This window comes from Puma concolor, chromosome B2 (assembly GCF_028749965.1).
Source record: "Puma concolor isolate L17-30 chromosome B2, mPumCon1.1.hap2, whole genome shotgun sequence".
NCBI lineage: Eukaryota > Metazoa > Chordata > Mammalia > Carnivora > Felidae > Puma > Puma concolor.
In genome coordinates, this window is record NC_141671.1 from 46,026,008 (window position 1) to 46,034,904 (window position 8,897).

The following is an 8,897-nucleotide window of genomic DNA, read 5'->3' on the forward strand; positions in this document are numbered from 1 at the left end:
TATCCTATGGCATATCTAACACTCTTTGGTTTCCATAAATGCTGGTTCATGAATTAATGATCTATTACTAATGTCTCCGGTCAATATAGAGCATTTATTTATTCCAGAGTTCTCTGCAAGACTGCGTGCATTATACCTTGTCGGTAATTAGATTATGCCCTAGGGATCTGTGGATAAACCTAAGCCTGTCTCAAATGTCATGTTTCAGAATCCGAAGTATAAAAATCCATAATTGGCTGCCTTCTTAAGAACAAAGAGAATGATAGCTTGTCTGCTCCAAGAAGGATACGCGAGAGGAACACAAACAAAGAATTGTTGTATAGGGAAATGAGATTTTAAAATGACCCGAGAAAAGCTGATGGTCTGGTGCACGCGAATGAACCCTGCTAGTATGAAAACCAAGCTAGGAACATGGCTAATCAATGCATATGCAAATGCTCTCAGGAAAGCCCTCTGAAACTAGTGTGCGCTCTCTCTGGATGCTGGAGAATTGTGAAGATAATCACCTGTGACACTCAGCCTTTCCTTGAGACACAATTTTGAACAACTGACCTTATTTCTGAGCTGAGTGGATGCCAAAATTGAATTTCTGCTCAGCTGGAACCAAATTCACTCCCAGCCATCTCTCAAGTGAGTTGGCAACACTTGCTTTGAATTCTTTGTCCCACTTATGTAGAATTAATTTGGAGTCATTTTGAAGTCTTTCCCCTTTGGACCGGGCAGTGCCAAGGAAGAAGTGTGGTGTCCATCGGGTCTCATATTAACCTCTTTGTCTATGTGTCTGCTTGGCTTTCTATTAACTTTGGAGGCTTGTTCACTTAACATGGTGAACAAGGCTCCTCTAGGGTTCACCTGAATTCCACAAGTATTTGTGGAGTAATCACCCCAGGTCGGGTACTCTGAAACACGCTGGGGTGGCAGGGCTGGGGTTTACAGACAGTGTCATGCAGGAAAGGATCTTAGCTCTGGAGTCAGACTCTGGCTTCTGATCCTGGCTCCACCGCAGACCCGCGGCCGGGGGTAGGTAATGAACAAGTTACATACGCACCACGAGCCTTTGATCCCTCAGCTGTGCAATCGGGGTAACGATCCCAAATTGGAAGACATTGTGAACAAATTCAAAACAGCGTAAAACAGAATAGCGAACAGCCCTAAATGCAACACGTAATAAAATGAGCTGTGACGTTATCTTCAGTGCATTGTTAATCCCTAATCTCTAGAAGCTGACACACTCAAGCAGAAGGGAGCAGAGGCCAAATGATGATGACATTCGTATTACTCAGGACTGGAAGGAGCAGAAGGAAGGGAAGCCCATGTGAAAACGTACACTAAAGGACATAAGTGCTGTGAGCGCCGGGAAAGCGCGTCCCAGTCCCCACCTGGAGGCCTCCTTCCCAACATTCACCCTCCAAGCCTCTCGCCGCATAATTAGAAAATGTCTTCTCCTCTCTGTGGTGAGCATGCCTCATTTAAATTCCATTGCCTTCCAGTCCAGTCACATGAGATCAACATATAAATTAAAAGCAGTTTGAATCTCTGAGATGAGATGTAATTTTTGACTTTTCTACTTGAGGGAACAGAACAGCATCATTGTTACTCTACTGAATAAAAACGATTTTTAAAAAATGTAAAAATTTAAAAAAATTAAAAAAAAAAAAAGCTTCGAGCCCCCCTCCACGCTCCCATGGATGGTAAGGGGAAAGGACAGAGAAAATCATGCCTAAAGTTTGACTGAGGAGTAGTCTGCTTTATTAATAAAATTTCTCCCCATTGGTATAATTTTATAATGCACCACCATGAGTCTTACTCTAGAGAGAGAGAGAGACAGAGACAGAGAGAGAGTATATATATATATATATATATATATATATATAAAGTCTATATATATATATATAAAGTCTATATATATATAAAAAGTCTATATATATATACATATATATATAGTCTATATATATATATGATAGTAAGGACGCCTAGGGATTTCATTTGGTCAAGCATCCAACTCTTGGTTTTGCTCAGGTCACGATCTCATGGTAGGTGGGTTCCAGCCCCGCAACCGGGCTCCGTGCTGACGCTGTGGAACCTGCTTGGGATTCTGTCTCCCTCTCTCCCGGCTCCTCCCCTACTTGCTCTCTACCTCTCTCTCTCAAGAATAATAAACATTAAAAACAAAAGCCTTTAGGGGCGCCTGGGTGGCTCAGTCGGTTAAGCGTCGGACTTCAGCTCAGGTCACGATCTCGCGGTATGTGAGTTCGAGCCCCGCGTCGGGCTCTGTGCTGACAGCTCAGAGCCTGGAGCCTGTTTCAGATTCTGTGTCTCCCTCTCTCTCTGACCCTCCCCCGTTCATGCTCTGTCTCTCTCTGTCTCAAAAATAAATAAACGTTAAAATAAATAAATAAATAAATAAATAAACAAATAAAACAAAAGCCTTTAAAAACTAGTAATATATATCTGTATATGTGATACTGTATATGTGTATGCATGTATATGTGATCGTATAATAACATAGCCAACTATTGTCAATGGACAACCTCTACAGTGTAACCTTTGGCCCACGTGAAGTCCCTTAAGGTCAGTGACCCTCTAAATGTAAAAACAATACATGTGAAACCCCACTTATGGTTTGTTCAGAGCTCTAGGAAAACAGGTGACCTGTGAGTGAAACAGGTATTTAAGGCATCGACTCTCCTCCACAAGTGAGCATTTCTGGGTTTCTGACTTGAATAGGTAGATATTTTCCACCTTTTGATTCCAAACTGCCTTATTCTTGTCTCCCACGGCGAGGCACACACCCTGTTTACCCGGGCCCCCTCACCCAAGAAAAACAGCCTCGACAGGCCGCCTCCTCTTTATCTCACCTGGCGCAAACCAGCTTGCCGTTTCCCTGACATCGGCACGTTGACATGCACACGAATGGCCACGTCACTGAAGCTCCCAAAATGTCTATTAAAAACGAATTCTCCCTTAATTTAATAACACCAGTCTCTCTTTTAAGACCAGTTTCTGGCCAATAAAATGCTTGGGTCAAACGATTGTGTAATCAAATTCTTTCCCTGTCCTGCTAACACAGCTTGATGATTTTAATCAATGGTCGCTTTTAACTCCTTCATGCATTTTTTTTTCTTTCCCCTAAAGCATTTGTGATGCCAAGGTTTCAAATAGAAATTTCCCCTTCCGGGCAGCTTTGGCAGACCATACCTTCCCCCCACCCCCGCCCCTTCCAAGGTGAGCTTAAGTTGACTGCGATTTCATAATATCACTGATACAGTGTTCTCTTTTTAAGGAGGTGGATTAATTGAAGGTGTGGGGAAAGCATAGATGTGTAGAGGAGGAAGCGTTCCCTTTTTACACAGTTATTGAGTAACTTGGAAGGCACTGCAGAAACTATTTACATCTCCTCTGTAAAATGAGGGGGCTGAATTGAATTTCCTTTGTGTCTCCCCCAGCTTTGGCAGATTTTGAGTCCACCAGGCCCTTGACTTTGAACTCCTGGGGAGCAGTCAACAAGAATTAATCATCCCTGCACTTCCAAAGCCTCTCCCGAGGTCTGGCACCCAGTCCGGCCTTCGATGTTAATAAATGAATTAATCACCTTGCCTTTTTACAGGCTCCACTCCAATTCATTCTGACTAGAGAAAGAGTCATAGGTTGCCATTAATGGCTCACAATTCCGTTCCAAAGATCACAGAATCTTGAGTGTAAAATTTTCCTCTGTTTTGCGTTTCATTCTGTTGCTGGAGGGCACAGGCACGTTTCCTACGTATGGACATAGTGCTGACGCTTTCTCTCGAGATGGACCCTTTCGTTAGTCCACACAACAAATATTCGCAAACACCTGCGAGGCCATAGTATTATAATGCTGAACTACACACAGCTCTTTCTATCAAGGAACTTACAGTGCGATGAAGAAGTCAGACAAGTTAACATAAAACAAGTTCTATGAAGGCTAAGCACGGGTGCCGTGGGGACAAAAGAAGCTGACTGGGTCTGAGGACTTCAGGGAAGGTTTCCCAAAGGAAATCATAAACAAACTCAGAACTTTCAGCTCAATAGGAGTTAGCAGAGTGCATGTGGTCGGGAGGGTGGATGGCATTGAAGGCAGTGAGCGTGACAGGTTGCTGAATTGGTCTTTATTTACAGGCAGCAAAGGACCCTGGAAGAAAGTTCAAGCAGGGACTTGACATGATCTAAACTGTATCTTGGAAAGATGTTTCTAGCTGAAGTTAGAAAATTGGAAAGGGACGAGACCAGGGGCCAACGGCATAAGAAGGCTTTTAGGGGGGCACTGAAGATAAAGTGGGTAGCCGTGGACATGAAGAGAATTCAGTGGATTCTGGCTATGTTGAGAAAGGTGGATGTACATGTGTGCGTGTTGGAGGGCGAGGAGAGAAAGACAAGTCAAGCCTGGAGAAACCGGGTGGATGGGGCGCCATTCACTGAGATCAGAAACATCTTCTAAAGCAACCGTACTTTGGGAGGCAAGAGAAGTGATGATGAATTCCATAGGGCGGCCAAGGGATAGTCAAGATGAGATGCCCAGCAGTCAGTGGGTTAGATGGGTCTAGATCTCAGGAGAGAGTTTGGGGGTAAAATATATACAACTGATAGCCATCGACATGTCGACAGAAACTGAAGCTATTAGAATGAATGTCTTGAGGAGGAGAAGAGCGGCTGGGGAACCTTAAGAAATACTTTAAAGTCATTCAAATACTTTGCTCACTGATTATTGTCACCTGCTTGGTCCCTATTGCAAAGACACCGTTTGACTCTAAGTCTTAAAAAATCTGGCCAGTCACCTTCCATTGTGGTCCCAACTTGGAGCTCTGTGGAGGACGGTGCCAAGCTCTAGGCACTTTAGATGTCTCCCATAAATTATCAATTGCTCACCCAAAAGAATTCGCAAATATTGCTTGGTCATATGAGTGTGGAGAACAGGAAATGTTACTATGAAACACGTGGGAGCTAAAACATGTTCCCGAGTTTAATGCAAGAATGTTTTCATTGATTATATCGAACACTAGAGACGGAAGATACAGTATGAAAACAATCCATCTAGGGCAGAGATTCCTTGTGTCTGTCACTAAGCTGTTCCTGGGCAGGGGGGCGGGGGGGGGGGGTTGCGGGTAGGGCAGAGGCGGCACAATTCTCTGCTTTTACCATCTTCCCAAATCACAGGCACAGTTTAATCAAGGAAGAGGAGAAGACGGCGGCTGTGATGTAACAGCCAAAGTGATGTCCACAAAGAGCCACAACCAAAAACAGCACTTATACCCCTGGTAACAAACTGAAATCAAAAGCTTTTGGCATAATCCTTGAGTCACATATGTATGATGTCCCAGTGGTCGTAAATGTGGGTCTCGGAGGCATTTTAGTAAACAGGGTTAGGCAGAAATTCATAGCCAAGCAAATAATAATTCCTTTCACCATTTTATGAAACCCTGGGAAGATTGAAGTTACTTTTTATTTTAGTTTGTTTTGTTTCACGTAATCTGAAGTATTCCAGAGCCATTTAAGATCCCATCTGTTGAGAATTTCAAAGGTTTTGTCAACTTTATAACAAACAAATATTTTGATGTTCTAAGGAGCTTAAATCAGATAAGAGATTCCGGGGAATACAGAACCATCCAAAAATTGTTATCCCAAAAGATTTAGTTATTTTCTTAAACATGCATCTGCTACAAACTCATATTTTAAAGAGCTAACTTTTTGCGGGTAATCCAGTTCTGAGGATATAATGAATCCTTAAGATTAGACATCTTGGTAAAAATAGACATGTGGATTAGTGGCAAATAATAGGTGCCGAAAATGGAATCATATATCCTGCTGAAAAACTTCTCCAAGTGTTGAACTCTTTGAACTTTAACAGGAATTTGGGCATTGCACATTGGTCCAATGATTTTGTAAATAAAAATCCATCACTCTTAATTTTCTTTGTAGAGGGATGTTCTAAGTAAAATGAATCTATTTTTTTTTTTTTTGGTCTAATACTGGACGTTTCTTATATTTCAAACACTTAACATTTATCAACCCATCCAATCCTCACAGCCATACAAAGTAGGCACTATTATCAGTCCCATTTTCCAGATGAGTAAACTGAGAGACAGAAATGCCCATCAATTTCCCCAAAGTTGCATAGGTAATAACTAGTAGTATTTAGATTCTGGCTTCAAAGTCCTCATGCTGAGTCACTGGCATCCTAGAAGCAACAGTTCCCCCTGTGTTGTCCCCCACAGGACACACACATCAGTGTCACCTGGGGAGCTTGTTTAAAACTCCCAGCCCCTGGGGAAAACGACCTCTCCCTGCTCTACCTCATGGGGGCGGGGGGGGGGGGGGGGGGGGGGAGGGGGCGGGGGGGGTCCCACCTTCCCTTTTCCTTCTGAACCCTGTGGATATCATATGCCAACATGTCTCAGATTTGGGGCTCATTAGAATCACCTTTAGAGTTTGTTCAAAATGCAGGTTCCAGATACTAACTTTTTCAAGTTTATTTCTTCCCTTTAAGTAATCTCTACATCCGACCTGGGGCTCGAACTCATGACCCTGAGATCAAGAGTCACATGCTCTTCCGACTGAGCCAGCCAGGCGCTCCTAGATAATTTTTTTTTTTTTTAAACCTTTATGGTTATAATGATGGAAAGCTTCCAGTTTTCCTGTTTCCTCAAGAAATGTACATTTTCTCCTATTCTGTGTTTAATCCTGCGGCTGTAGGGCACACACACACATATACTAAGTTGTATATGCAGTGCTGACACTTTTGCTTGAGGGGAACTCATTCATGCGTCCATGCAACAAATATTTGCAGAGCACATGCTAGGCAGTGGTACCACGAGTCTCAACTACACCCAGCTCTTTCTTTCAAGGACCTTAGAGAGTAATAAAGCCATCAGACAAGGAGAGAGGTTTATTGGATCTTTCCACGGTTTACACCATCGCAAGAGTCCAGGTACGGAGGTTGGGATGGAGCCGGGAAGCTGGCTAAGCGCAGTAACATAGAAGTTTATCTTCATAGTGAAGGGAATAGCGTCTCTGAAGATGTTTTTCCTGCAGCTGTGGGATGAGGTAAAACAGAACAAGCGCCAAGAGGTCTGATTTCTCCGTAGGGGAGATATGCTCAGGGGCACCCCTGCTGAAGGCAGATCTACTGACCCCTGCAACATCGTGGCCGAAGTCTAAGGAGGCAGGAGGTCCGTGGAGCCGCTGCAGATGTCTGCTCGATGAATTAACCACCACTCTCTAGTTTCACGGTGATTTCATCTTATCTCCACTATCGGCTTATTAGTTACCTTGTTTTTAAAATTCTGTTAGTGGTTGCTGCATGTATCTTTTGGTATCACAGTCTACCTTCAGATAATATATTACCACTTCAGGCACAGTGTGAGAACCTTACAGAACATTCCTTCCAATTCCTCTTCCCTGTCATTTGTGCTATATTTTCCCACATTCCACTCGTACATGTATTATAAACTCCATTATACATCGTTGGCACGTTCGCTTTCGACAATCTACTATCTTTAAAGTCATTAAAACTCTCACTCCTCTCAAAATAAAGACACTTAAAAAAATAGTCATTCTATTTTTCAAGGGGAAAAACACTTTTCTTTTTATCTCCGTTTTTGACATCTCTGGTGTTCTTTCTTCTTTTCGTCAGGTCTCCATCTGAAATTTCTGTCTGGATTCCTTCTGCCTGAAGGCCTCCTTTGATATTTCTGTAGCACCAGTCAGCTGGCAGTTAATTCCGTCAGCTTTGGTTTGTCTGAAAATACTTGACTGTGCTTCCAGTTTTGAAAGTTGTTTTTATCACGTGTGTCACTTCAAGTTGACAGTTTGTCTCCCAGTATGCCAGAGATATTATTCTGTTGTCTTCCCGTTTGCTCACTTTGTTGAGTTGTTGGGTTTTATCCTTGCTCTCTGGGATGAATCTCCTCATGGTCTTCAAGATGGTCTCATTATCTTTGGTTCTCCGTGATTCAACTATGTTTCATCCAGATGTGGGTTTTGTTGGTTTGTTCATGTTTTACTTTTTAGCTGTTTTGGGTTTTAAAAAAATTTTTTTTATGAAGTCAATTCTACCCCCAACAGGGGGCTTGAACTCTCGACCCCAAGATCAAGAGTGGCATGGCTCTACCTGAGCCAGCCAGCCGGGTGCCCCTATCTGTTCTTTTGTTTGTTTGTTTGTTTGTTTTTTACTTTACATTTATTCAGTTTGGAGCTATCTGAGCTTCTTGGTTCTGGAGTTTGACATCTTTTACTGGTTTTGTAAAGTTTTGGCATTATCTTCCAAATATTGCTTCTGCCGTTCTCTCTCTCAACTCCTCTTTCCCCTCTTCTCCTCTTCTTTCTTCTGAGATTCTAGTTATACATATATTAGACCATTTAATATTGCCCCACATGTCTTGAGACCTCTTTCCAGCTTTTTTTTTTTTTTTCCTTTTCTTTTTTTCTCTTTGTTTTTCAGTTTGGGTCATGTCTACTGAGCTATCTTCAAAGTTGCTGATTCTTTCTTCAACTCTATCATGTCCACTGAAAAACTTGTCAAAGGAATTCCTTATCTCGGACATCACATTTGTTTTTATTTCTAACATTTCAGTGTGACTCTGTCTTACAGGTTTCTGATCTTAAATCGTTCCATTGGCAGATGGTTGTTTTTGCCTGCCCCAAATCCATTCCTTCTTTTTATTTCTTGTTTATACGCTGTGATTTTTGGTTGGTTTCTGTTTGTTTGTTCAGTTGTGCAGGTAGAGAGCAGAAATGTATGGGTATAAATTAGTGGAGGCCTATACACATTAAAATTCTACTCTAAGCTACTCACATTTTATTGATTATTATTATTTTTTTTTTTTGGTGAAGACTTTTGAAAAAGCTCTTTGCTAATATCTTCTTAACATTCGATGAGT

General features: G+C 42.1%; 1 long non-coding RNA gene across 1 annotated transcript; it reads left to right on the forward strand.

The window, feature by feature from the left end:
• The first annotated feature begins 1,302 nt into the window (after positions 1–1,302).
• On the forward strand, positions 1,303–3,596 carry LOC147580973 (uncharacterized). Its single transcript, XR_015250810.1, has 2 exons — positions 1,303–1,454; positions 3,447–3,596. It is a non-coding gene; the product is annotated as an uncharacterized LOC147580973 (long non-coding RNA).
• The last annotated feature ends 5,301 nt before the right edge of the window (positions 3,597–8,897 follow it).